This window comes from Panthera tigris, chromosome F2 (genome assembly GCF_018350195.1).
Source record: "Panthera tigris isolate Pti1 chromosome F2, P.tigris_Pti1_mat1.1, whole genome shotgun sequence".
Classification (NCBI taxonomy): domain Eukaryota; kingdom Metazoa; phylum Chordata; class Mammalia; order Carnivora; family Felidae; genus Panthera; species Panthera tigris.
The window spans coordinates 69,920,795-69,947,279 of NC_056676.1; the positions used below are offsets into that span (position 1 = coordinate 69,920,795).

Below are 26,485 nucleotides of genomic sequence, written 5' to 3' on the forward strand. Positions count from 1 at the left end.
TCCGGGAAGAAATGACAGCTAAAGAATGGCTCAAAACAGATATAAACAATATATCTGATCAAGAATTTAGAGTAACCGTCACAGAAAGTTAGTTGGGATCAAACCCATGAGGACTCTGAATGTCCAGCCAAGGAAACTGGATTTGATTCTGTAGCTACTGGTATGTCAATAAAGGCTCTTGAAGAGATAAGTGGAGTGACCCAGCTAGCAACTGAAAGGACAAAGTGAGAGTGAACACCTGAAAATGGCACGTCCAAATAACCCCAAAGCAGTGAGTCCCCATCTATGGGCTGGTTCACACACCTTTGTCAATTGCTTATTTGTCAATAAATAATGTCTTTATTTTCATTTTCAACCAATGCAGGGAATCTCTAATAATGAACCACTGGGCCTTGGCATCATTTTCACATAGGAGGGTGAAGGTTTTAATCCCTGTTGTAAGTGAGTTGACCTCAGTAGAGGGTACAGAGATCACCCTTGTTTACCAAGTAACATTTTTTCGATCAGCCCGCATTTCCTGAGCTCGTTACAAGTCAGGCACTGCACTGAGGGCCAGGGTGTAAGGGCGAGGGCACCTGCCTGTTCTCGGCAGTCTTCTCATTTCTTGGGAGAGGGACACAGGCACGCACGTGACTGTGAGCCAAGAATGGAACTGACAGTAAGTGACATGGAAATCTGGTAAGGAAACAGAGAAATAGAGGCTGGGGTAGAGGAGAAGTTCTTCTTAGAGGCAATGGGGCTTCAACTTGAAATTCATTCAGGGGGTTCCGAGTGGCGGCTTCGAGGTGAAGCCCAGAATATTAGGAAGACAGTGTTATATAGAGTATGAGAGTGAACCTTCTGGAGTCTGTCTGGGCAGTGCAGATCCTGAACCCACTTCCTAGCTGTGTGACAGTCAACTAGAACAAGTCATTCTTGGTGCTCCAGTCTCCTCACCTGTAAAATGGCAAAACAGGGGGGAACACTCATAGGGCTGTTAAAAACGTAGAGCAGAGGTCAGCAGAGTTTTCCTGTAAAGGACCAGATAGCAACTATGTGAGGGTTTGCCGGCCATATGGTCTCTGTTGCAGCTACTGCACTCTGTGGGCAAATTTGTGTCTCTCCAAAACTCATGTGTTGAGACCTTGCCGCCGCCCCCCCTCCCAATGTGATGGCATTTGGAATTGAGGTCATTGGAAGGTAATTAGGTTTAGAGGAGGTCGTGCGGGTGGAGCCCCTACAATGGGATTAGTGTCCCTAAAGGATGAGAGAGAGACTAGATCTATCTCTGCTCTTTACCTTTTGGGGACACAATGAATAGACAGCTGTCTGTGAAACAGGAAGAGGGTTCTCACTAGACAGTGGATCTGGCAGCACCTTGATCTTGAACTTCTGGGCTCCAGAACTATAAGAAATATATATATATTTTTGTTTGAGCCACCTGGTCTACGGTATGTTGTTATGGCAGCCTGATATCCCTATGGTGGAAGGTATTATAAATTTGTTTTAATGTTTTTATTTATTTTTGAGACAGAGAGAGACAGAGAATGAGCAAGGGAGGGGCAGAGAGAGGGGGAGACACAGAATCGGAAGCAGGCTCCAGGCTCTGAGCTGTCAGCACAGAGCCCGACTGACGCGGGGCTCGAACTCACGGAGTGTGAGATCATGACCTGAGCTGAAGTCGGATGCTTCACCGACTGGGCCACCCAGGCATCCCTGGAAAGTATTATAATAGGTGAATGAATGCTGTATGTTAAGGAGATTTTATTTATGGATCCTGAAATTTGATTGCATAACCTTTTTATGTGTCGCAAAACACCGTTATTGTTTTGATTTCCCCAAATTATTTTAAAATGTATAAACTCTTCCCTAGCCCTCTGGCTATACAAAAGCAAGTGGCTTGAGGGATTTAGTCCACAAACTATGGTTGCTGACCCCTGAGATAGAGAATATAGAGTAATGCGCTCCAAAGCTTAGACAGTATTATTGTCAACCCACTTATTAGGTGGGAAAACGGAGTCTAGAGAATTCATACTAAATTTTGGACAAGAGTTTCTGCAATATGGATCTTCATCAAATATTCTTCAGTTTTCTCAGTCAAGAAGAAAGAACTTCAATAATTCAAGGTACTGATTCTGAGTTCCTTCTTCACCTCAGATTTCTCTTCACTGATCAGCTCTCTTTACATATTATTTTTAGAACTCTCAAAATGGCAGCCACAGGAAAGTAGATTATCCAAAACAGAAGAAAAAAGGGAACCAAGATGAAGGAGAATAACTTCTTCAGTAAACACTAGTCATTTACCTTGGGTTTGGCCACAAATCCCAGGACAGAAATGCATGAAAATTTACCCAAAAGACACATTAGCATGAAAACTTGAGCCGAAAAGGAACAAAAATTCTTTGGACTTTTATTATTAATATTTTTTAATGTTTAATTATTTTTAAGAGGAGGGGAGGGGCAGAAAGAGAGAGAGAGAGAGAGAGAGAGAGAGAGAGAGAGAGGGAGACACAGAATCTGAAGCAGGCTCCAGGCTCCGAACTGTCAGCACAAAGCTTGACGCGGGGCTCGAACTCACAGACTGTGAGATCATGACCTGAGCTGAAGTCGGGTGCTTAACCGACTGAGCCACCCATGCGCCCCTGGACTTTTACTTTAAAATACACTTTAGAATTTATCCATCTGTGATTTGCTCCTCTCCCTCAACTCTGCAAGCTTCTGGAGCACTCTTCTCCTCCCCATGGTCTCGGGAACAATGGATGTTTCATATAAAAATAGATGTAAATCACGGTGCGAATAAAATGAATAAATATGATGTGCCTCGAAACAGGACTTAATTGGAAGCTGCATTCTTCCCTCAGCCTGAGGGGACGCATAGCTTACACGTGTGTGTCGCTTTGGTTTTTGAAGGCTTCCGTGTACAGTTAGCTCATTTGTGTTTTGCAGATTTTTTTTAATTGCAGAAAAGGTGTTTGCATCCTGTACAGATTTGCCTTTTCTCCTGTTCTACCCCAGGGTAAGTCAGAAGAAACTGTACCATCAGTGAATCACAATGAACTTTCTCTTAGCTTGTCACCTTGTCCCTCTCTAGGCTCTTATTCACATGATATCCAGGGTCGTCTTTCGGGAACACACGTGCAGGGGCACCTGGGTGGCTCAGTGGGTTAAGCGTCCAACTTTGGCTCAGGTCATGATCTCATGGTTCGTCAATTCAAGTCTCGCTTTGGGCTGTGTGCTGATAGTGCGGAGCCTGCTTGGGATTCCGTCTCTCGCCCTCTCTCTCTGCCCCTTTCCCGCTGATGCTCGTTCCCTCTCTCTCAGAATAAATAAAAACTTTAAAAAAAAATAAAAAAAAACCCACACATGTGTAACATCTTATGGTGACTCCCTTCAGTTGTCACTGGATAAAGTTCCAGCCCCTTCGTGGGACGTGTGAGTGTGTCTACCATGAAATTTTCTCTATCTTTCCAGTGGTATCTCTTCTCCCAGTAAAGACTCTGCATTCAAGTCACACGACAGTTTACGGAAGAGTCAATGTCTGTTCACATCCCTGTGCCTTTGCTCACACTGTTCCCTTGAAATCGAATGTTTTCCACTCAAGAATCAGCCTACGTGGGGGCGGACCACAGAGAACAAAGGACACAATTTGGGACATTCTTTAGCAACTAAGCCTATCGCGTTTCCTTGCAAACACCAGATTCATCTATTACTGTGAAGAATGAGAAATCCAAGATGGGGCCCTACTAATCCATGCCATAGTCTCCAGTGTGTTGAGCGTCTTTCACATGCTGGGTGCTGGGAACATGGCAATGAATCATCCTTCGGGGAACTTGCAGCCAGCAGGGAAGATAAGGCCAGTCCGTGAACTCCCAGAACAGGCAGGAAGTTATAAGAAGAATATATATAAATAGAGGGTTCCATATAAAGCTCAGAGGAGGGAGAAGCTATATTAAGCTGAAGCATTGAGAAAAGACATTTTGGAGCATTTGCTCTGTGAGTTGGACCTTGAAAATGGGAGAGACTTGAAGGCATGCAGATGGTTTGGGAAGTGGGGGAGTATTGGTGCCAGAGTTCATTCGGTGCAAAGGCAAGGAGGTGGAAGAAAGCCGGGCTTTCGGGGAGAACAGAGACATAGCTTATCAAGAGCAAGGAAGAACTAAAGAAATGACAGGAGGAGAGACAGACCAGGGCCAGGTGATGGAGGAAGCAGAGGTGTTAGCCGGTAACGAACCTGCAGACCCCCAGACATGAAGCTGGCTTCCCCTCTGATTCAAGTTGGAAAAAGGTTGCCCGACAGAGGTGCCGCAGAAGTCGGTTGCAATGCTGCTCGTCTGCTTTTAGACAACAGCAAGAGGCTGCCGGTGCCTCGGAGTTGTGTCTGAGTGCGTTGGTTTATTTTGTCCTTCTACTGAGTTTATTAGAGACACGTATCCTGAAATGAGAGGGACCGCCTGTTGATAAGATCTCAATATGGAAAAGAAAAAGCCCGAGGAATGTCAGGATCTTCTGCGTGTGCGTGTATGCGTGTGTGTGTTCACCTTCTTGCAGAGAGGTCAAAGGGCTTGGCCAACATCATCTCTTTACGCTTCCGTGCTCTAAGGGAGCTTTTCAAAGGGGGGAAATTAAAGATATATGGCCATAAAAGAACACTCTACATGAGAATGGAGATAATCAAAGAATTGCCTGTATTTGGGTGTCCTCTAAGTAAAACAGTACTTGGTTGGCCTGAGTTGGACCTTGACTCTTGAGCTGATTGAACTCTGATTATATCTTGAGTTCCACCATCAGTCATTGCTCTTCTCAAACTGGGAGCGGATTAGGCCTTGTGTCTATTCAACAAACGTTTTTTCTGGGCTAACTAGGTGTCAAGATCTGTGCTGTGTGCTAAAGTAGAGGTCATAGGTGGAGGCACAAAATGAAACAGAAATGGTCCTTCTTCTTGAGGATGGTACCGTCTAGTGGGGCAGACACATATGTGCAGATATTTTCAATGCAACGTATTGATGGGTCAGATGGCAGTAAACGCAGGGTGCTTGCTGTAAGAGCCCCAAGGAGGCACGTGTCCTTAGCCTAAGCTAAGGGTGTTGGGAACGGCTAGGGAAGGTTGTTTAAAGAAACCGATACCTCAGTGTCTCCTCTACTGTTGGTCCAGCTTTAGAACCATAGTCTCTCAAAGCTGGTTACCCCTGAGGTCGCCGTACCTATCAAACTTAATTATCATCCCTTGTGTCACTATCTGATGCACTGTAAACTTCAAAGGACAGAGACTGTTTCTATTTTGCTCCTAATGTGTTTCCACCATGTAAAAGTACCAGCACCTGGTAGGTACCTCATAAACACGGGTTGTGTGTTAAGGAAGAAGATATTAGCACATGAATTTCGCTCTCCCTCTAAGTGCTGAGGGGAGTTCCATTGTAATATTTAATGACTGATTTCTGCATTCCTGACGCTGAGCCAAGTCTAGAAAGAAACCACAAAAAAAGGAAAGGTGTGTTGGACCAAACCGAACCTTGGACATCAGCTGCTTCTATGCCTCATTTCTACGGATGGAAAGTTGTTGGGAGAAGTTGCATTGTAACTACGAGTGCAAGGTCATCCAGGTCATTAGCAGTGCAGTAAGTCTAAAATCTAGCTACCCGGACTTCCAGTCAGCTCCTTGCGGTGAGTCACTGGGATTCTTCTATCAGTTACAGATACGTAGGGGGAAGTGCAAAGAATTCTGAGAAGGACTCCTCTCTTTTGAGAGCATACGGAGTGCTTCTGAATGCTGAAGGAGTCTCATCTTGCAAGTAAGGCTTTGTTTAACAGAGTATTTCACGTGATAGGATTATGTTCTACAAAACCAAAAAATTGAAGGGATACTTCCTTGGGTGATAAGTACTTACTTCTGACGGGAGTGCCTTCCACTTTGTGAAAAAGACCTGTGTGGCCTGCTTTCATCTGGTAGCTCCATGAGGCCCCAGAGGGAAGTGTTGGGAAGGAACGCTCGTTCTGGCTGTAATATTCCCTTGAAAAGGGAAGCTTGAAATCCTTTAGGGATCCCGTGTTCCTTCAAAATTGATTTTGACACTGTAGAACTACTAACTCACTTCCATGCCAAAATATATTGTGACCAGGGGTTGGGTACTTTCGAGAATATTTACAAATACACTTTCATATCAAGAGCAATAAAAAAAAAAAAAAGGTTCAGATCTCACTACCTGAGTATTATCCTTAAAGAGTGGTTTTTAAAGGGGCAATAGGAAGAAATTGTGAGAATAAAAGATTAATTGGGGGATTGGTTCAGTAAAGGATTAATTACTTAAGCGAGATACTGTCGTAATAGAACACATTAAATGACAAAAAATGCATCAGGGAAAACAAGATAAGAAAACCTTCGTTGTATTATCAATGGTACAAATTCATGATTTTTAAAATATATTGAGCACTCACTATGTGTTGGGCGCCGTTGTAAGTCTTTATGGGAGTTAATGCATCCAATGTTTACAACCCCATGAGGAAGAACAATTAACATCCTCATTTAAAAGAGTGGAACGATGGGGCGCCTGGGTGGCTCAGTCCGTTGAGCATCCACTTTGGCTTAGGACATGATCTCACGGTTTGTGAGTTCGAGCTCCACCTCAGGCTCTGTGCTGTCAGCTCGGAGCCTGGAGCCTGCTTTGGATTCTGCGTCTCCCTCTCTCTCTTCTCCTCCCCCACTCATGCTCTGTCCCTCTCCGTCTCTCAAAAAATGAATAAACGTTAAAAAATTTTTTAAAAGAGTAGAGCGAGGCACAGGAAACTAATAGAATTTGCTTGAGATTATATTCTAGGGATGGTGGCATTCACGTTCAAACATAGCCTGCTTCTATCGTGGCTTTTTTTTTTAAGTTAAAAAATTTAATACCAAAGTAATATATAATCCTGTGAGCATACCTCTTGACTCCCAAATTCCACTTACATGAATTAACAGAGATCTATACATATATTTATGTACAAGGATGAACATTAAACCATTACTTCCAGTATAGAAATTGGAAACAATCCAGATGCTGAATTATTAGGGATATATTGAGTGCTTAATTTAAAAATGAAAAACATAAAAACAAAAATGAAAGCAAAGCACAAAGAAGAAAATGAAATCACTCATAATTCCTAGACTTTGAAATAACCACAAAGAAATCTAAGCAAACATTTCCCACTTTTTCCCTACATTTTGTTTCTGATACAAAATTGGGATCATACTGGATGCATTGCTTTATAATCTTACTTTTCTGTATAGTAACATTTTAAAAAATTTTTTTAACGTTTATATATTTTACAGAGAGAGAGGGAGAGAGAGACAGAGAGTTTGAGCAGGGGAGGAGCAGAGAGAGAGGGAGACACAGAATCTGAAGCAGGCTCCAGGCTCTGAGCTGTCAGCACAGAGCCCGACGCAGGGCCTGAACTCACAGTTTGTGAGATCATGACCTGAGCTGAAGTCGGACACTGAACCGACTGAGCCACCCAGGTGCCCCTGTATAGTAACATTATAAATCATTTTCAAACCATTACTTACTCTTCTACCACTTATTTAATGGTTTCACGGTATTCCATTATTTGTACATATCATGATTTATTTCACAAACATCTTATTGTTGGATCTGTGCTCTTCTAACCATTATTCCATGATGCCCCAGTGCACGGTGACCCAGCAATCACAGAAAGTATTCTAGGGTCTCTAATTCTGAGTTCAGGACCTTGTGTGATCTGTCCTAACGATTCCAATTTAGTTTCCCTGTGTTTTGCTTGAACTAATCCTGAATTTTAGCTAAATAGAGTCACTTGTTCTAGAAAAGTAACTTAGCACCTCTTGTAGCTACCATGGAATTCCTCTGATTGCATGTGTTTATCTACCTGCTGATCTAGCTGTACTCTACTAGACTGAAAATTCCTTGCAAGTGGAATTTCTGCCAGAACAAATTTCCTGAATCCACAGTGAGGGTAGTGTTTCGTACGTAGTACGCACTCAATAAATCTTTATGGAATAAGTGAAGGCAATACAATATTATTGTTAACATCGTAAGATTGCAAATAATTCAAAAATCTAACAATAGAGAGCAAGTTGAATAAACTATGATATGTCAGTACTAAAGAATTTTGAACAATAATTAAAAGGGAAAATGTAGCAAAAGAGAAAATTTCTGTAAATAATGTTAGCCCCAAAGAAGCAGGAGATATAATTAAATGTATGCTAGAATTTAAGCCATTTAAAATTGTAGGTATGGTGGATAAACACCGGGAGGGAGCTTTAGTGAGGTGTGAGCGGTAGGTGTTTTTGTTTGAATAGACGTAACAGGTAAAATTATTCCTTTCTCAGCTTCCTGTAATATTTTCAGAAAGAGGGAGTAAATGAATGAATCACATTTGTCAACGCATTTACATTTTTGAAGTGATTTTGTGGAATAATGGGATTGAAAGCATAAGCTTGTTCTTAATTAACTTGTTTCAAGTATTTTCTGTATTACCAGAAATGCGTTGCGCACCCTACGTACTTTATATGGTATGCTTCTTGACGCCGTCCGTGAAAGTAGGTAGTGGCCCCTGTTTTAGAACATTGAGGCACAAGGCTATTAAGCAGCTCGCTCAAAGTTACACTTAGGAAATGTCAGAATTTCCCATTAGTGGGCAGATCTTACGGGCAGATCTGTTGTACTTCAAAGCTCACATGGGGTTTACCAACGTATGAAAGTGTACCACCAGATATGTGAAGTGGGGTTGGACCCAAAGAGGGAGTTAATTAAAAGAAAATAGACCCTGCTTCCACAAGGCTTCGTTTTGTTTTAGATCAGTGCCTACATGTATGAAATACCGCTGAGAGGAAATGTGTGGTAACTCCATCACTATGTACTCTTCCAGTTTGGTTGTCCAATTGACATTTGCTCCTCCTGTAAAACTCAATTGCCTCCTCCTTGGAAAATACTTCTCCATCTCTCCTTGGCTCATGCAAGTGACCCTACTTTGAGTCTTAGGGCTTCTTGTTCAACATTCCACCAAAATACTTAGCATTATACGGTCATGTCCTCTGGGATGCAGGCTTCTCCAGGGTGGGAAATGTCTTGCCAATTCCTGTGATTCTGTGTCCACTTGGAACAATGGCCAGCACATATCATTTCTATTTTTCCTCAGTGAGACTTGTTGTGACTCTCCCACCACAGACATTCTTTAGAAAACCCCGAATCCCCCAAATGTGGCATTACAATTTACTACTGCTAAATGAATATGTAAATATAATGGCTGTGGTTACCCAATTGTTCCTGTGAAAGGCTCTCTTTCTTTAAAAATAGGCAAATACTTTGATTTGTCACATTTCTAAAGCACTTATGTGCCACAGCTTCTTTATGTCATGTTTGGTCTTAATGGTAGCAGGGTCACAATGCTTTCTAAGGTCTTTCCCAGGTTCTCTTCTTCTGTGTCCTGGAACAGCTCTAGAGTGGAGTACACACTCCATTCAACACGTTCTTCAGGTGGGATGGCTAAGTCTTCTTGTTGCTGAGGAGGAATGATTTCCCATTTGTTTTCTTATGATTCAGACACTATGAGGCACTATGCAGGTCTCTGTCTCTGTCCCCATGTCCTTTTCCCCTATCCTTCCTTCCTGCCTCATCTTTGGGATGACATGGTCCTTCATTATTTCCCTCTTCCTTTATGAATCATCTGCATTCTCCACCCAAGATACTACATTCAACTACTTGTCCATAGCCCAATATGGCCTTTAGCCCTCGAGTCTCTATGATGCCCACCTTAATCTCCAAGACTTTCCAGTGAATGGAGGCTCCAATGACTTACTGTAAGATATCCAAAAAAGATATTTTGACCCATTTGGAGTCAGGTGTCTACTTCTGGTCTAACAAGCTGACATCAATTTGGAGAGGGTCCCGTGGAACATGCTGAACTCAAAAAGGAGGCTGAAAGAGACTGCTAAATTGACTGATAGGACATATACAACAATTTATGACTCCTCCTCCCTGCTTCTCTAGTGCAACCTAATACACTGAGTATTTTTCATATCAATTCCCTTTTACTTCTCCCTTCCCACTGTTTTTTGCTCTCATACATTCTTGCTTAGATTACCGTGATAGACTCTGATTTGGTCTCCTTACTCTGATCTCTTCTCCCATGCTAATACATTCCACATTGCTGCTTCTAGAAAATACGAACTGACCATGTCATTTTCCTCATTCAGAGCCTTCCTTGGCCACGTACTGCTTATGAAATAAAGTTCAAATTCCTTGGGATGCTATGTAAATTCTTTAAAAATTCGATCCCTCCCTACCTCCCCCATCCCTCCGCTCTCTGCTCATTGTGCCTCCACTTGGTCCAACTGCTTTGAATGGTTTTCTGCTCACAAGACCATATGTCCCAGCTTTCTTCTTGAAGGCTTCTGCAGCATTTTGTGTCACACTATATATAAGAATGGCCAGTGCACAGCTGGGCTCAGGGAATGGTTGTTGAATGAATAATGTATGAAAAGATACGAGTACAGTACAAAACTCAGGACTCTGGTCTTGACATTGGCATTCTTATACTCCCACCCTATCAAGTTTTCTTAAACTATACTTCTTGAATCCCCAGGCATACACACACACACACACACACACACACACACACACAGTGGAGATTACAATGGAAAAAACTATGTTTAGCTTTCTGATTAGTGCATAGGATCAGCAAAATGTCAAAGTTTTCTAATTTTGCTGAAATGAAATCAATTTAGTGTAGCAACACAACCTCATGCTAATTAGAAGCTCTAATTGGCATCTTCAATTAACAAGACTGTGAAACATTAAAATTGCTTAATGTAGTATTTTAAAAAATGGATACACAATCTTTAAGAAATTTAAAACCTGTTGGGATAAAAATAATTGGTATAAAAAACTGGAAACTGCTTTCAAAAAATCTAGGACTCAGTTTTAATATCTGTGAAATGGAGATTGACCAATGTCTTAGGTAACTTTCAGCTCAGATTTATAACCCAGGAACAGACCACAATGACCTCACTTCTTCTCTCTCTTCGTTGATGAACCATACAGGACCAAGTGTCCTATCTCTGTCTATTCCCAATTCCTAAATCAAAGATTGTCCTGTATTAGGTGCTAAACACTTTTGACTAGATAACTGGCCAAGCTCTGAACAGTTTCTGCAAAGGGGAAAATAAAAGGGTTATATTCAAGGATATAGGTGGACCATTTAGGACCATAATGGTTAGATCATACTGATGTTTACCAAAGAGAACAAAGAGGCCACTTGGGAACAGACAATTGGCACGTTGAATAACTGCATGGCTGGTGGGAAGGGAATTAGGTAGGAACGCAAGGAACCAAGAATTCCTTTGGGAATGGCCCCAGAGCAGATAGTGAGAACAATTTTTAGAAAGTAGAAAAAGAAACGCAAACAATTACTGCCCAACTGAATTTAACTCTCCAGCCTTGCTGCCCACAAGTCTCTTTATTTAGTGCATGAATGAAGAAATAAATAGAACATGACCCATGATGACTGAAGCAAAGACTCAAAATAGAATTTGCAATGACATGGTGATGATGATGATGCTCATCAACATTCTGTGATCATTTGCTATGTACAGAACCTTGCCTAATGGAGTAGGGCATAATAGAAGGAGGGAAAATGATAGATTAAGAGGAATTAAATGAGATTATTAATGTAAGGATCTGAATTTAATAGAAATCAATCCACAGGTAGTCCTCCTTTTCCCCATTAGAGTCAAGTAGACCTGTATTTGAATACGAGCACACAAATTACCAACCATGTGACCCTCAACAAGTTGTTTAACCTCTCTGAAGACAGATATATTGTATGTAAAATGGGAAAAGGAATACTTAGTCCACAACACTATTATGAGGATTCAATGAAATACGATATACAGACATAATTTATTAATGGTTATGCAATATGGGATTTCAAATATTAGCTATATATATTACTCAACAGTGAGATAAACTGTATCCACACCACAACGAATAGTAATCAGTCAGTGGATAATTGTGTAGGAGGAGTGGTAAGGAAAATCATGGGGCAAAACCTGAGTGAGATGAGGCAGGAGAAGTAATCACATTGGGCTAGATCACATTGGGTCTGGTAGACCACTGTCTACAAAAAACTTCGAGTTTTATTTGATTGAAATGGGGAGCCAGTGCAACATTTTTATCAGGAGGGAGGCATAAATGTCTTAGGAGGATACTTAGCTGCTGTGCTTAGAAGAGACTACAGGGGTTATAAGAGAAGGTGGGAGGAAGTCAGGAGGTTATTGCAGTAATGCAGACAAAAGATGATGATGGCTTGGACCAGACTGGTAGTGGTGGGGTTGGTGAAGAACGATTGGATTCTGATACCTTTTGAAGACAGAATCAAGAGTATTTCCTGACAAATTGAAAGGGAAACAGCACAGCTGACTCCTATTTTTAGAGTCTGGCCTAAGCAACCAGAAAGATGAGACTGGTATCCACTGAGACGGAGAAGCTGCAAGATAGCCTAGGTTTGGGGAGGAAGGATCAAGAACTCTGGGACATGCTGAGCTGGAGAGTTTGGTTAAGCATCCAAGTGGACATCTCAAACACAGAGCTGAATATACTAATCTGGAATTTATGAGATGGGTCTAAGCCAGAGACACACATTTGGGCATTGTTGGCATGTAGATAGATGGTAGTGAGTTGCAGCGAAGCTGACGACTATTCTTTTCCCAAGACTCATTTCACCTTGTTTTCGTGTAGATCCAAGAAGTGAAATTTCTTCCTTTCTCTCTTCTCCCTCCATCCCTTCCATCTCTCTGCCCTCTCCTAATGACTCCTTGCTTCTGCATAGAATAGGACCATCCATCCACATCTTTGGTCCCTTGTGCTTTGCTAGTTTATTCCTCTATCTCTACTCAGCTTCTCCAGTACAGTGACTGCCACACTTTGTTGGGATTTGGGTTTGAGCCACAAAACAAGACAATGAAGCTAAGAGATGCAGGAAGTGAACTCATGACCTTAGATTTGGAAGACTGAGAAATCGGAGACCACAGATTTTTGCACAAGTGCCCACAGAGTTGGGTGTTAATCACACGCCTACCTTCAACAAAACCCTCATCATAAGCGCAAGTTTATTTACTCTGTATATCATGAGGGACAAATGCTTGCTATTTTAGAGAGTATATGGTAGAACCAGAAGAATTGCGTTTTGCCTTCAAATAGTGTGTGCTTTAGTGGGGGAAGTCATGCTAACTCTAAGAAACCACACGATCTATTTAGGAGAAAAGAATGGGACGATGGATGGGTAGAGAGGTTGGTAAGAAATAAATTACTCTTATTTGATGATCACATTTTAGATTAAATGTCATGCTATCTGTGAAGTCTTCACTAATTCCCCATAAGAATGGTTAATGATCCATAATGATGCACCAGAAAATAACTCTCACTATTTTATAAGATTTATTACTTCAATATAAGGCACCTTCTTTGTAAAAAAAAAAAAAAAATCAAAACAAACTAACCAAAGAAAATTTCATGACCAGAGATGACCACTGAAATTGTCCTTTGGATATTTTTTCTATGCATACATTTATTTTACAAAAATAGATACCATATTATACTTCTCCGTAGCCTCTTTTCTCACTTGACAATAGAGCTGAAGAGTTTTCCATGTCAGTCAGTATCTCCCCGTGACATCATTTGGATACCTGCCCATTTTGAACATCATGGCTGAACCATGATGATGGGGATCGTGGCTTGTTTCATTTTATCACTTTTCAGCATCTGGGCCAATGACAAGTAATAGGATGTTCTGGTCATCACAGACTATTAGAGAGTTTAAAGTTCCTTCAGGCAACATCTAGCTAATTTCCTATTTTCCCGATGGGCAAGTTGAGGCTAAAAATATTAAATGGATGGACAGGTCAGATGGTCAGAAAGCTGCAGAACCAGAGGCTTCTGGGTGGCTCAGTCGGTTAAGCGTCCGACTTCGGCTCGGGTCATGATCTCACGGTTCATGAGTTTGAGCCCCGTATCAGGCTCTGTGCTGACAGTTCAGAGCCTGAAGCCCACTTCGGATTCTGTGCCTCCCTCTCTCTCTGCCCCTCCCCCACCCATTCTCTCTGTCTCTCAAAACTAAATAAAAATTTAAAAAATAAAATAAAATAAAGAAAGCAAGCTGCAGAACCAGAACTGAAACCAAGTGCCTGGACTCTAAGCCCAGTGTCCTTTCAGTACAACATCCGGAACCTGAGTCAACCCAACATCTGTGAAATTGATGTGTAATATAGGAAGAGGGTATAGTTAGGCAGGAGAAGTTTGGGGAGGAGATGACAGCAGGGGTCTTTTGTGGTTTTTTTTGAACTTTCAATTTTACTTTAAACCCTGAGACCCCAGAGTTTCATAGAGGGGTGAATTTGCAGGGTGAGGTGTGGAAAGGAACTCACGAGGTCAGGTTTGCAAAACCCACAGTTGTACAATAGCTCAGATCTAGCCAACACCCTGAGAGGTGCCAAAAAACCCTAGGAGAGTGTGTGGCCACCCCGAGTCTCAATTCTGGTTTTGCATCATATCTGAAGGCTTCCCATCCCTCAGCAGTGAGCCCTATGAAACCTACTAACATTTCAACTTTACTCACAGTCAGGGATGATTTTAGGTGTTGATTTTGGCAACCCAGAAGGTCTCTGGCTTCCTGGAAACGCTCTCTAAGCCTCAGACCACACTCAAAGTGAATGAATAGCAGAGAATGCTGGGAGTTCCAGCCTTCTGTGGGAATAAGGCACGTTTTCACTGGCATGATCTACCTGAAGTGCACACCTGGCCAGGCCACTTCTTAAACTTTCCCATGGCCTCGGGGTAAAGTCCCATCCCTCTGTGCGGCACATAAGACCCTCCACAACCTGGCCTTTGCCCACCTCTGCCTCCTCTCTGCTATTTTGTCTTCAGCAACACAACTTCCCAGAGGTCCTTGCACAGAACCATGCTAGTTTTCATCTGATTCCTACTTTCTGGAATGCTCTTCCTCTTCTTTCATCCATGGCTAATCTCACTGATCTGGGTTTGGTCTCCTCTCTATTTAAATAACTCTCAAGTTCTTTCATCTGTGCCAGCTTCTGAGATATTCTTGGCAATTTTCAGACACATGGTTGGACTTTCTCCGAAATGTATGAGCGCATCTACGATCAATGTCACTGCCCCCAGGGGCATGGTTCAAATCACTGGACACCTGCTAAACGTGCCGCACGTATAGCAGGGAGCAACTAATTTACCAGATTTAGAATCTAGAAAGGGCCCACTGCTTATTTTCCTCAGCTGCAAATTATTTGTATGGCATAGATGGCTTTCTCTAGCACCGCACTTTGGATATTTACTTAAATGTTGGCAGTGATAAAATGGTGGGTAAGAAATTGCACATTCATCAAAAGTAGGCGGCCTGATAGAAGTGCATAAACACGGTACTCATCTCAAAATTAAATTACCATATGTACATGGTTTGGCTTGTCATTTATGTACTTGTATATTTATATACCCATCATCCTTAATCACCTACAAGAATGAATGAGTGCATTTAAAAACAAATGTTTGCAACATAAGCTAATGGTTAATTGAAAATTTCTTCTTGGAGGAGAAATCTGAAAGGCAATCCCAGAGAAAACAAACGCATTTTAAAGGAACGACAAGACTCGCTAACAACACACAGTTTGATTTTAGCTCAACCTAAAGGGAAATCCTGGTGAGATGCCCCAAAATTCTTCTTTAAAAAAAAAAAGTTTATTTATTTGTTTGGAGAGGGAGGGAGGGAGTGAGAGAGAGAGAGAGAGAGAGAGAAAGAGAATCCCAAGTAGGCTCCACTCGACCCCCACAAAGCCCAACATGGGGCTCGAGCTCACAAACTGTGAAATCATGACCTGAGCTGAAACCAAGAGTCAGAAGCTTAACTGACTGAGCCAACCAGGCACCCCTCAAAATTATTCTTTTTATTTTTATTTATTTTTTTTAAATGTTTATTTATTTTTGAGGCAGAGAGAGACAGAGCATGAGTGGAGGAGGGGTAGAGAGAGAGAGAGGGAAACGCAGAATCCGAAGCAGGCCTCAGGCTCTGAGCTGTCAGCACAGAGCCCGAAGCGAGGCTCGAACTCACGAGCTGTGAGATCATGACCTGAGCCGAAGTCAGACGCCCAATCGACTGAGCCACTCAGGTGCCCCATCAAAATTACTCTTTTTAAAACACAGCATACCCAGTACAGAGAGATAGCTCAGCTTATCAGGAAAAGCCCTGAATTTAGCACCAGGAACTTTGAGACCACTCCTTGCATACTCTTCTGGAGTGTGATCCTGAGAAATTTATGTAACTTTTCCAAGTTTTTTCTTTTCTCATATTTCATATGCAAATAATGCTGCAAACTTGCTATTATATTTGAAAAGCATAAAATATGGGGCAGCTGGGGGACTTAGTTAAGTGTCCGACTCTTGATCTCAGCTCAGGTCATGATCTCACAGTTGCTGAGATCGAGCCCCACGTCGGGCTCTGCGCCGACAGGACGGAGTCTGCTTGGGATTCTCTCTCTCCCTCTCTCTCTGCCCCTCCTCCACTATCTCTGTCTTTAAAAATAAATAAGTAAACGTTTAAAAAAAGAGAAAAGCATAACATACAGGAAGTGGCTTTGAGGAGCTAATTAAATGTCATTTACGTTCATATGGTACTTTTCTACCCCCGTCAGCATGTTCTAAAAATCAAGGTCATAGAGTCCAGAAATGGTACTGGTGTTACTATTACAATAACAACAACAGCCGCTACAATAACAATAATAGCTGATACTTGCTGAGAATTGACTATACGCCTGCGTTGTGTTAGCATCTTAAATAAATTAATCATTTGTGTCTCCTAAAACCCTTTACGAAGTAGCTGCTGTTATTTCCCCCATTTTAGAGACAAGGAATTGGAGACCCGGAGAAGTTACGTAACGTGCTTACAACCACACAGCTAGTAATTGCAAGACCGGGATTTGAACCCACGCTTGGACTCTGGAGGCCAAGCCTTCACAGTGACACTCTGTTCGAATAATGATCGGCCAAGAAGCTTGCAGGTGGATACTGCTTCTTTCATAAAGACGATCTCGCTTTGTCCATGCAGCCTGTGAAATAGAGGCCACCATCTTTACTCCACAGGTGTGAAACGGGGGTCAACAAGCTGAAGAAACTGGTCCAAATCGGCCCTGCGCCGTTTTGGAATAGTGGAGTCCGACCGTTGTTGTGCCACAGGGCTGGGGACCGATTACTGCTCCTGTGATGTTCCTGGCTCTGCTCTGCTTCTACTGGCCCCTCCCTCTCAGAGCATGCCTTCTCCGAGGACCCCAGTTGAGTCCCGGTGTGGTTTTGTTTGTTTCGACAGTTCTCTTTTCTCTCTCATTCTCTTCAATACTCTATGATGCATGAAACTCATTGTTTCTATAGGCACCACGCGGTTCTGCAGAGCTTAGAGTGAGCTACAGTGGACTTCTAGCCTGGGGGGGGGGGTGTCACTGGCATTTAAGGACATCATCATTGGAAGGATGGCTCCAGGTGAATTCAACCTCTGATGTCAAGGTCACCTCCTACCTGGGTGTTGAGCTCACCCTTGATTCACACTTCCTCAGAAGGAAACACAAGGCTGTCCATAGATGGAGTTTGCACGAAGTCATTGCTCCCTGCAAATTTTAGAAAGGCACCCTGTTTCCTGTTGTTTGTGGTTTTGAACGCTCCATCACCTGGCCTTGATGAACCTGTCTAAACCCTCCAGACTGCAGTCTGTCACTTATGTCATTTTTTCTCTGGGCTGTCATAGCACCCTGTGCTTGAGATAGTCCTTTGACTAGAACTCCCCTCTGTTAACCTTTGGCTTGGCTACCATGGTTTCAGCTAAGATGTGACCTATCAGACAAAATCTTCCTTGACTTCCTAAACCACACATCTCTCCCATGTCATGGAATCTCTTTGAAAAAAAGACTCTCTGTGGGGGCACCTGGGCACCTGGGCTCAGTCGCTTAAGCGTCCAACTTTGACTCAGGTCATGATCTCACAGTTAGTGAGTTCGAGCCCCGCGTCAGGCTCTGTGCTGACAGCTCAGAGCTTGGCGCCTGGTTTGGATTCTGTGTCTCCCTCGCTGTCTGCTCCCCCCACCCCACCTCTCTCTCTTTCTCTAAAGAATAAATGAATATTAAAAAAAGACTCCGTTCATCTTAGCATTCGTTACATTGTCCTGTTTATTATCCTTCTCCAGCACTACGACGTACTGAACTCTTTGAGGGCAGTGGTTTCTAGCATCTTCTATAATGCTTGGCACATAGTAGGTGCTCGATGAATAGCTGTTGATTAAATGTTTGCTTCGATCTCTGAAGGCACCAAATATCTTACAAGGATCTCTTTACTGATGTCCCTGCCTTCTAGACTATGAGTTTTCTGAAGAGGCGGACATTCTGCCTTGCTCAACGCCTTCTCCACAGTGGCTGACTTGGAGGACGCACTCAGCAAAAGAGGAAATGACCAGAATCAGATCCTCAGCTTGCCCTGCCTCCTCGGAAATGTATCCCTCCCCACAACTGCCCCATATCCCATTTTCCATTTCTAATGTCTTCATTTAATGGTCTGATCTACATAATTTAGCATTTGCATAGAGTACGCTCTCACTTTTCCTGTGTCTTAGGTGTTCATATCCCTCCCCTGCTGGTGAAACCGTAAGTGCAAGGTTAAATGGCCTAACGCTTTTTTGTTCTCGTATGCCTTGTACCCACCTTTTTTTTCGTATTTCAAAAAATATGTATTCCTTAGTGATCAACGCCTACACTTAATAAGCTCATAAAATGTGAGACTGTGTAAGTGCTTTATATATAGGTTATGTCGCTCTCCATGACGACTGTAAGAAATAGGCATTGGGGAAACTGAGGCTCGGCAAGGCGATGTCTTATCCAGGTGGTGAATAACAAAAGCAGAATTGAACCACAGAGTCTGTGCTTTCGACCCTTTCTACTTCTTCACCATGGCCAACTTAGACAAGCAGAGAAGTAAGGAGAATAATATTAAAAGAGACCCATAATTCCAACCCAGCACTGGGGGCAGCCAGTGTTAACATTTTCATACGTGGCTTTCCAGTGTGTGTGGTGAGCATGTCTCTCAATGACCCCCATCTTCAGCTCTCTTCACACCCTGGTGGTATTCCCCTCCTCCCCCTGAGCGAGGGCTGGATTTAGGGATTCACTTCTTTCTTGTTTTTTTTTAATGTTGATTTATTTTTGAGAGGGAGACAGAGCGTGAGCAGGGGAGTGGCAGAGAGAGGGGGAGACACAGAATCTGAAGCAGGTTCCAGGCTCCGAACTGTCAGCACAGAGCCCGACGCGGGGCTCAAACTCACAAGTGGTGAGATGGTGACCTGAGCAGAAGTCGGACACTTAACCGACGGAGCCACCCAGGCGCCCCAGTGATTCACTTCCACTGAATATAATAAAGCAGAAACAATTGAATGTGGCTTCTGAAATGAGGTTATAAAATGACCGTAATTTCCATCTTGAGTCTCTCTTCCTCTCTTTGAGATCCCTCATTCTGAGAGAGGCAAGCTGCCATGGTGCGAACAGATCTATGAAAAGTCCATGTGGTTAAGTAACCAATGATTCTGATCCATAGCCAGCAAAGATCTGAGACCTGCCCACTGCCACGCGGATTAGTCTGGAGGCAGCCCCGCCCCATTTGAGCACCGTGGTGGTTGTCCCACTCAAGATACTGCTTCTGGCTTTGTGAGAGAGAGTGAGCCAGAGATACCCAGCTAAGCTGTGCCTGGATTCCTGACCCAGCATCTGCGGGATAATACATTTTTGTTGTTAAAGTTTTAACTTATGGCTGTGATTTGATACAGAACGATAGGTCAGTAAGACACAATCCTACTACATACATTTATATAAACATGGTGACACATCTATGTTTCACTATTTATCACAGATCAAAATTTAATTTATTGCGTGAAACAAACTGTGAAGTCATGCTTGGGTCTAACAGTCTTCTTTAAAAAACTGTTTTAGAAATCGTGAAATACAGCAACACGCAGAAAATAACACAAGGCGCAAACACGCAGCTGAGAGGATCGTACGCAAACACCCAGATTCCAATTTCAATATATTCTGTTTTTTAAATAAAATAAATCTGCAGGGTATACGCAAAATCAGTAACTATTTTGTCTTCAAAGAGAAGAAGAATGGAAAGCCAAACAGAGGCATTATTTTCGGATGGTTTATGAATTAGAGTCTCCAAATCGGTATGAAATACTGCCATATACTTTCCTTTGACCATCTAAAGAAGAAATTCCTAGTCAAAATTTTTAGTCTTCAGGAGGAAGTGTAGGAATTATGCCATGGTGGAGAATAAATAATACACAGGGACAGAGTGGGCCCTCAGTACAAAACCGCTGAATGAATGTGGAATTTGAACCATGGGTTTATGCTCTTAGTTGCTTGGAAATGTGTGATGTCATCACTCGACATATCTGAGCCTTAATTTCCTCATCCTTAAAATGGGAACATGCTCAGAAAGTGATGACTTTCAGAGCAAACGGCCATGCTTATGAAAACCTTTTGCAGAACACTTGGCATGTGACGAGCTTGCAATCCATCAACTGCAACTGAATGATAATTCGCATTTCAGGATACCAACAAACAGTGATTTGCCAGGATATAAACCTTAAGGAAACATATGGCTCTAAAACAGTAACTTCAGGGGTGCCTGGGTGGCTCCGCTCGGTCGGTTGAGTGTCTGACTTGGGCTCAGGTCACGATCTCACAGTTGGTGAGTTCGAGTCCCACATTGGGCTCTGTGCTGACAGTGCAGGACCCATTTCAGATCCTGACCTCCTCTCTCTGCCCCTCCCCCCCCCCCCACAGGCTTGTGTGCTCTCTCTCCGTCAAAAGCAAACATTAAGAAAATAATAACTTCATTTCTTATTAAGTGATAAATGCTCATAAAAGATAATTTTTAAGAATACCTTTTAAAGGGGGTGCCTGGGTGGCATCTGGGTGGAACCTGCTTAACATTCTCTCTCTCTGCCCCTCTCCCCCACTCGTGCATGCTTTCCCTGTCTCTGTCTGCCTCTCAAAACAAAACAAAAAGAATCTTTAAAGCACAAAGAAGAAAGAACAAATCACTCTAAAATTCCACCAGCAAGAAATAACCAAGATTAACCCTTGGTGGATGTCACTCCAGATACCCCTGTGCATAGATGAGTAGGTTAGAAGTATGGAAGGCTATTTTAGGTAGGTAAACAGCCAGTTAACTAGAGATCATACTTGACACGCTTATTCAAATAAAACATTTACTTAATTTCACTTGAATGTAACCAAAGAAAGATAAACCGAAGTGAAACCAAAGGAATTGCTCAAACTTAGCTCATGTTTTTTTTTTCTCTACTGCCAGCAAGAGTATTTCCTCAAACATCTCTCTCGTAAGGCTAAGTAAAAACTTGATGAAATCAATTAAGTTGGTGTCATTTTTTTTTTCCTTTTAACTTTTCAGGCAGTACTAATTCACCTCTTACTATAAAGGATGAAGTGATTCATACCGATATTTTCTCTCCGTCTCTTTTGCCTCATGACTTCTGTTACTCTTATAAATTTAAACTTGAAATAATTGATAACACATTCTGTTCGGCAATAAATAATTTTGCTCTCGCGCTGTTGTTTATCTTTGTTTAAATGGATTTAATCCGCATTGTTAGTTCTTTTAACAATAACTTGACCCTAGAGGGGGGTGTGTGTGAGTGCAAGTGTGTATTAGACAAATTCATCTTGTAATTGAATTAACCTTCAGTATATTTCCCCAAAGGGCTCATATAGTTCCTGAATTCTTTCAGATTTGAAAATGTTTTCAGTTTTAATATTCTTGAGTTACACTTTCCCCTACTCAGGACTTTTGGGCATTATTCTGGTTTCTTCTGGAAAAATATTGGTGTGGAGGGGTGCCTGGATGGCTCAGTGGATTCAGCGTCCAACTTCGGCTCGGGTCATGATCTCACAGTTGGTGAGTTCAGACCCCTCATCAGGCTCTGCACTGACAGTACAGAGCCTGCTTGGAATTCTCTCTCTCTGCCCCTCCCCTGCTTGTGCACACGCTCTTGCTATATCTTTCTCTCTCAAAAGTAAATAAATAAACTTAAAAAAAGAAAAAAAGAAAAAAAAATCTCGGTGGGGAGAAATCTGAGGCCAGCTGGATCCCACCTCACTACCTTCTTTGTGCCTAGATGACGTCACTCTCTATAGTTAATGTTGATCAATGTATGTTCAGTGTCTCCGTATAAATTGCGGTTTTTTCCCCCTAGTATATTAACTTCTCATGATGTGTGGATTCAGTATTTTTCTAATAGAAAGAAAAACTTGTGAAATTACATCTGTGAAACACTCTTCCATTTGTTGGGCACTGTTCTTAAGAAATATAAGTGATCTTTAAGTGGGTCCACTTTGAAGTCCTTGTCTGTTCTCTGCTGGTTTGCATTTATTTATTTGATCTGTAAAGATGTTGCTTTGGCCCCTGATTGTTTCCTTAACCCGGCCATCTTCCTTTTCATCCCAGCGTATTGCTTCATCATCTTGTTTTTGAGTCTTGTATAAATGACACCACACTGAGATTTTTATTGTCCTTTTTCAGATGGTGTCTCCTTTTCCTTCTGTGTTTTAGAATGCTCGAATAGTTAAAATGCCATTTCCCCGAGTTTTCCTCATGCTTTGCGTGCGGAGCTTGGCCCAGACCTTCTCTTTGCTCTGATCCAGTGTGGAAAAGATAGCCTTCGATCAGCTGGTCTTGTTTTGTTACTTGTAGTTAAAGTGATTGGACTGGATGTTCCTTTTCTGAGTACTTTTCCGGATGCTGGGGACAGGCCTGTAGCTCCTGCTCGGCGCAACGCTTTTTCTTCTAAGATCCACCTCGTATCCTGGGTTAGGCGCACCACCAGCCATTTGGGTGTGTTTTCCTATTCATTCCACCGTCTTTGTACAAATCCAGTCCCAGCAGCCCCTGCTCCCTCTGCACAGATTTCCTCTGCTTCACCGGTGCTCCATTTTCATTGCCACTGTCCTAACACTCCTTTGACATTCTTCATCAAAGCATGTTACTGCCCCGTTCCACATCCTCAAAATCTCACCCGCTGCCCCAGTGTATCTTGGTGTCCCCCTGTGGCGACCCCTGGAACTGTTCTTTCCCTTAGCTTGCTAGGCTTGAGACATACCGGCTTCCTTGCTGAGCCCCAGATATGCCGGGCCCATGTCTTCCTCAAGACTTTCCCTGGCGGGGGGCGGGGCTCCCCCACCAGGACCACCCTCCTAGACAGCCACAAAGCTTCGCCAAGTCTTGGCCGAGATGTCAGGGTTTCAGCAAGGTCTTCCCTAACTGTGCTGTTTTCTACATCGGGTGACAAGGCACCTTCTGCCCCCTTCTCTAATATTCTTTTTTCATAGCTCTTTACATCATCAGAGACACTGTATGTTTTACTTTTATTTTTTATCGTGTGCTTCCTCGCTCAACTGCCATTCAAACGTAGGGCAGGGACTTTCGTCAGCTCTGTTCCCCGCTGTATTCATTGCCAAGAGGGATGCTGGGCACAGGGTAGCCACTCACTTATTTGTTGAATGGGTGGACGGATGAATAGAAAAATGCTGTGTAGACACTTCTCACCCGAAATGTTTGTTCTTGACCTTTGACTCCCATGGCAGTCTATTTGCACATGCTTACTCTTCCCGTCTGCTTTTCTCCAAACTCAAAGACGTCTTTGAGAAGTCGAGGATTAGACAGGTCACCAGGTTTCAGTGGATCAGAATTTTCTATTCTTTTCCTTATTGGCAACTCTCAAAGTTTGTTGTGTAAAGTTGTCTTTTTTCTTATTAAGAAAAAAAGTTTTTTCTTATTAAGTAGCCTCTGGTGAATTTTTACCTTTTTGTTGTTTTCTCATTTGTGCTTATTTTGGTAGGTATTGGGGAAGGAGATTCTGTGATCTTATTTCTTTCTCCCACTTTTATCCAGAAACTTACAAGCATATACTTTTGCACTGAATTATGTGCCTTCCTGCACTATATTCCACAGTAATCACAACAGTGCAATGGGTATAAAACTTCATCTACAACGTGCACACCACTCATACAATGTCCTTTCTCTCCTACCAGAACGTTGTCTCCATGGCATGCCGCCTTCCTGGTGGTAGCAAATTAATCTCAGCTAACTTAGTAGCTCTATCCCTTATGAATGCAACTAAGTGCAACTAAGTGCTTTCTCTCTCTCTCTCTCTTTTTTAGTGTTTATTTACTCTTGAGAGAGAGAGAGAGAGAGAGAGAGCATGAGCAGGGGAGGGGCAGAGAGAGGAGGAGACACAGAATCCCAAGCAGGCTCCAGGCTCCGAGCTGTCAGCATAGAGCCCAACGTGGGGCTCAAACCCACAAACCGCGAGATCATGACCGGAGCTGAAGTCGGACGCCCAACCGACTGAGCCACCCAGGCGCCCCATCTCTCTCTCTCTTTTTTAAATGAAGCATCATGTGGTGTTGAAGTTTTGAAAGATGGAAGAGGAGACATCTGTTCGGTGTCATTACCTCTTCTTGGTGGCATCACCTGAGCCGTCTTGTCCTCATCTGGTCTCCTATCACTAGTCCCTGGAAGTGCTCCTTGTCGCTCACAAGGCCCTTCAGATCCATTGGTTCTTGGTCGCTCCTGGCTACGTGGTGAATACTTCCTCTGCTCCCATACCGTACCAAGTGTCTAGGGACTTGTGACTTTCTCAGCTCCTATCTGGGAAAGAAGGCACAGGCTCCCTCACTTGTGGGAGCCCTAACTCTCTGAGAGTCTGTCAGTCCCAACCTTCCGTTCTCACCTGACCTTCAGGTGACAGACAAGGGGCCCCTTTTCAAGGACTCCTCTCCCCTCTATTCTTTGATCCCCAAAACCTTTATTTAATTTCAGGAGAAAGGGAAATGCCTATTTCTTCTTTTTTAATTTTTAAAAAATGTTTATTTATTTTTGAGAAAGAGAGAGAGAGATAGAGCATGAGTGGGGGAGGGGCAGAGAGAGAGGAAGACACAGAATGGGAAGCAGGCTGCAGGCTCTGAGCTGTCAGCACAGAGCCCGATGCAGGGCTCGAACCCATGAACTGGGGGATCATGACCTGAGCTGAAGTCTGATGCTTAACTGACTGAGCCACCCAGGCGCCCCAGGGAAAATCTATTTCTGACCTCTTATATATTCTGTGTCTGGAACCAGTATCTAAACTTTGGGAGATGAAAAAACTTTTTCTTCTTCTGTTGATATTTCTTTTCCCTGAATCACCTGATGCTACTGTGTCTAACCACCAGAATGCAAGAAGGTCAGGGAAAGACCAGAAGTATCAGGAAATACTGGGAAGACCGCATTAATGTGTAAGAATATTATCTCCCAAGTGAACGTCTAATACACACCGGAGACTCATACAGAAGTTGTAATCCTCTCAACACTCTGCAAAATCAATACTACTATTTTCATTTTACAGATGGGAAACCCGAAGCCCAGTGGAATCTGAGAAAACCTGTGGCAATTTTGCTGGTGGGTGCACGAACAACGTTTATTTAACACGTGAATAGGAAGTTGGAGAGAAGACGATCCGAAGGGCCCGTCCTAATGGATGTCCCACGTAGGGTCCTCCTTGGAGCCGAGATAAGATTCCCAGGTTCCTGATGGGTGTATTTTCTGCACCTGGCTTAGTGACTCCCTGCCAGGACCTAAAATGTTCTTTTGCCCGCGTACACACTGCTTTCGTGGGGCACGGTCGAAGCGGCACGGATGTTGACTGGGAACAGCCTGGTCCTCATTTCGGTTCCCCCACTGGATCTCAGTTTCCTCAAGTGGACTGGGTGGATAAGTATGGCTTCTTGGCAGAGCTATGGTGGGGCTTCAATGGGAAAATTGGTGTGGTGAACACACATTTGTGCCGCTGTACAGAAGAGGCATGTGAGGAAGGAAGAAAGACATTGTTCATCAGGGTGTGGCCCATTCAGGGTGGACTGTCTTTTCCACATGCAGCCACCATATGTAAGCAGAACAGGTGTGTATCTATGAGGCTTCTCATGTCAACTCAGTTGGTTTTGGGTGGGGGGCGGGGGGGTTGGACATCTCTGTCCAGGGAGAGGGATGGATGAGCGGGCTCAGAGACATTGCACAGAATCAGCCATCCTGGAACATGAGCGAGTTGGTGCCTGAGTTTGGCTGAGAAATCCTCTCTTGTTTGATAATGGCGTACTTGCCCTTCAAGTGATAAGGCTCTGACTTTGTTGCCCGTTATGCCTTTTGCGTGTTGCAACCTGAGCAAGGATTCCTGGAAGAGAGAAGGACTGAACAGGAGGACGGAGGGCCTAGCAATAATACGCCCCAAAGCACTGGCTCTAATAGGCCATGTTAGTAGCTAATAGGCACTGAGCATTTAACTCTTAAAACCCTTTGACTACATGAACTCATTTAATCCTCACAATAACTCAATGGGACAAGTACTCTTATTA

At 43.0% G+C, this 26,485-nt stretch overlaps 1 long non-coding RNA gene across 1 annotated transcript; it reads left to right on the top strand.

Moving 5' to 3' along the window:
* Positions 1-6: 6 nt before the first annotated feature.
* LOC122235053 lies at positions 7-26,009 on the top strand. Its single transcript, XR_006213159.1, has 3 exons — positions 7-271; positions 16,894-17,132; positions 25,483-26,009. It is a non-coding gene; the product is annotated as an uncharacterized LOC122235053 (long non-coding RNA).
* The last annotated feature ends 476 nt before the right edge of the window (positions 26,010-26,485 follow it).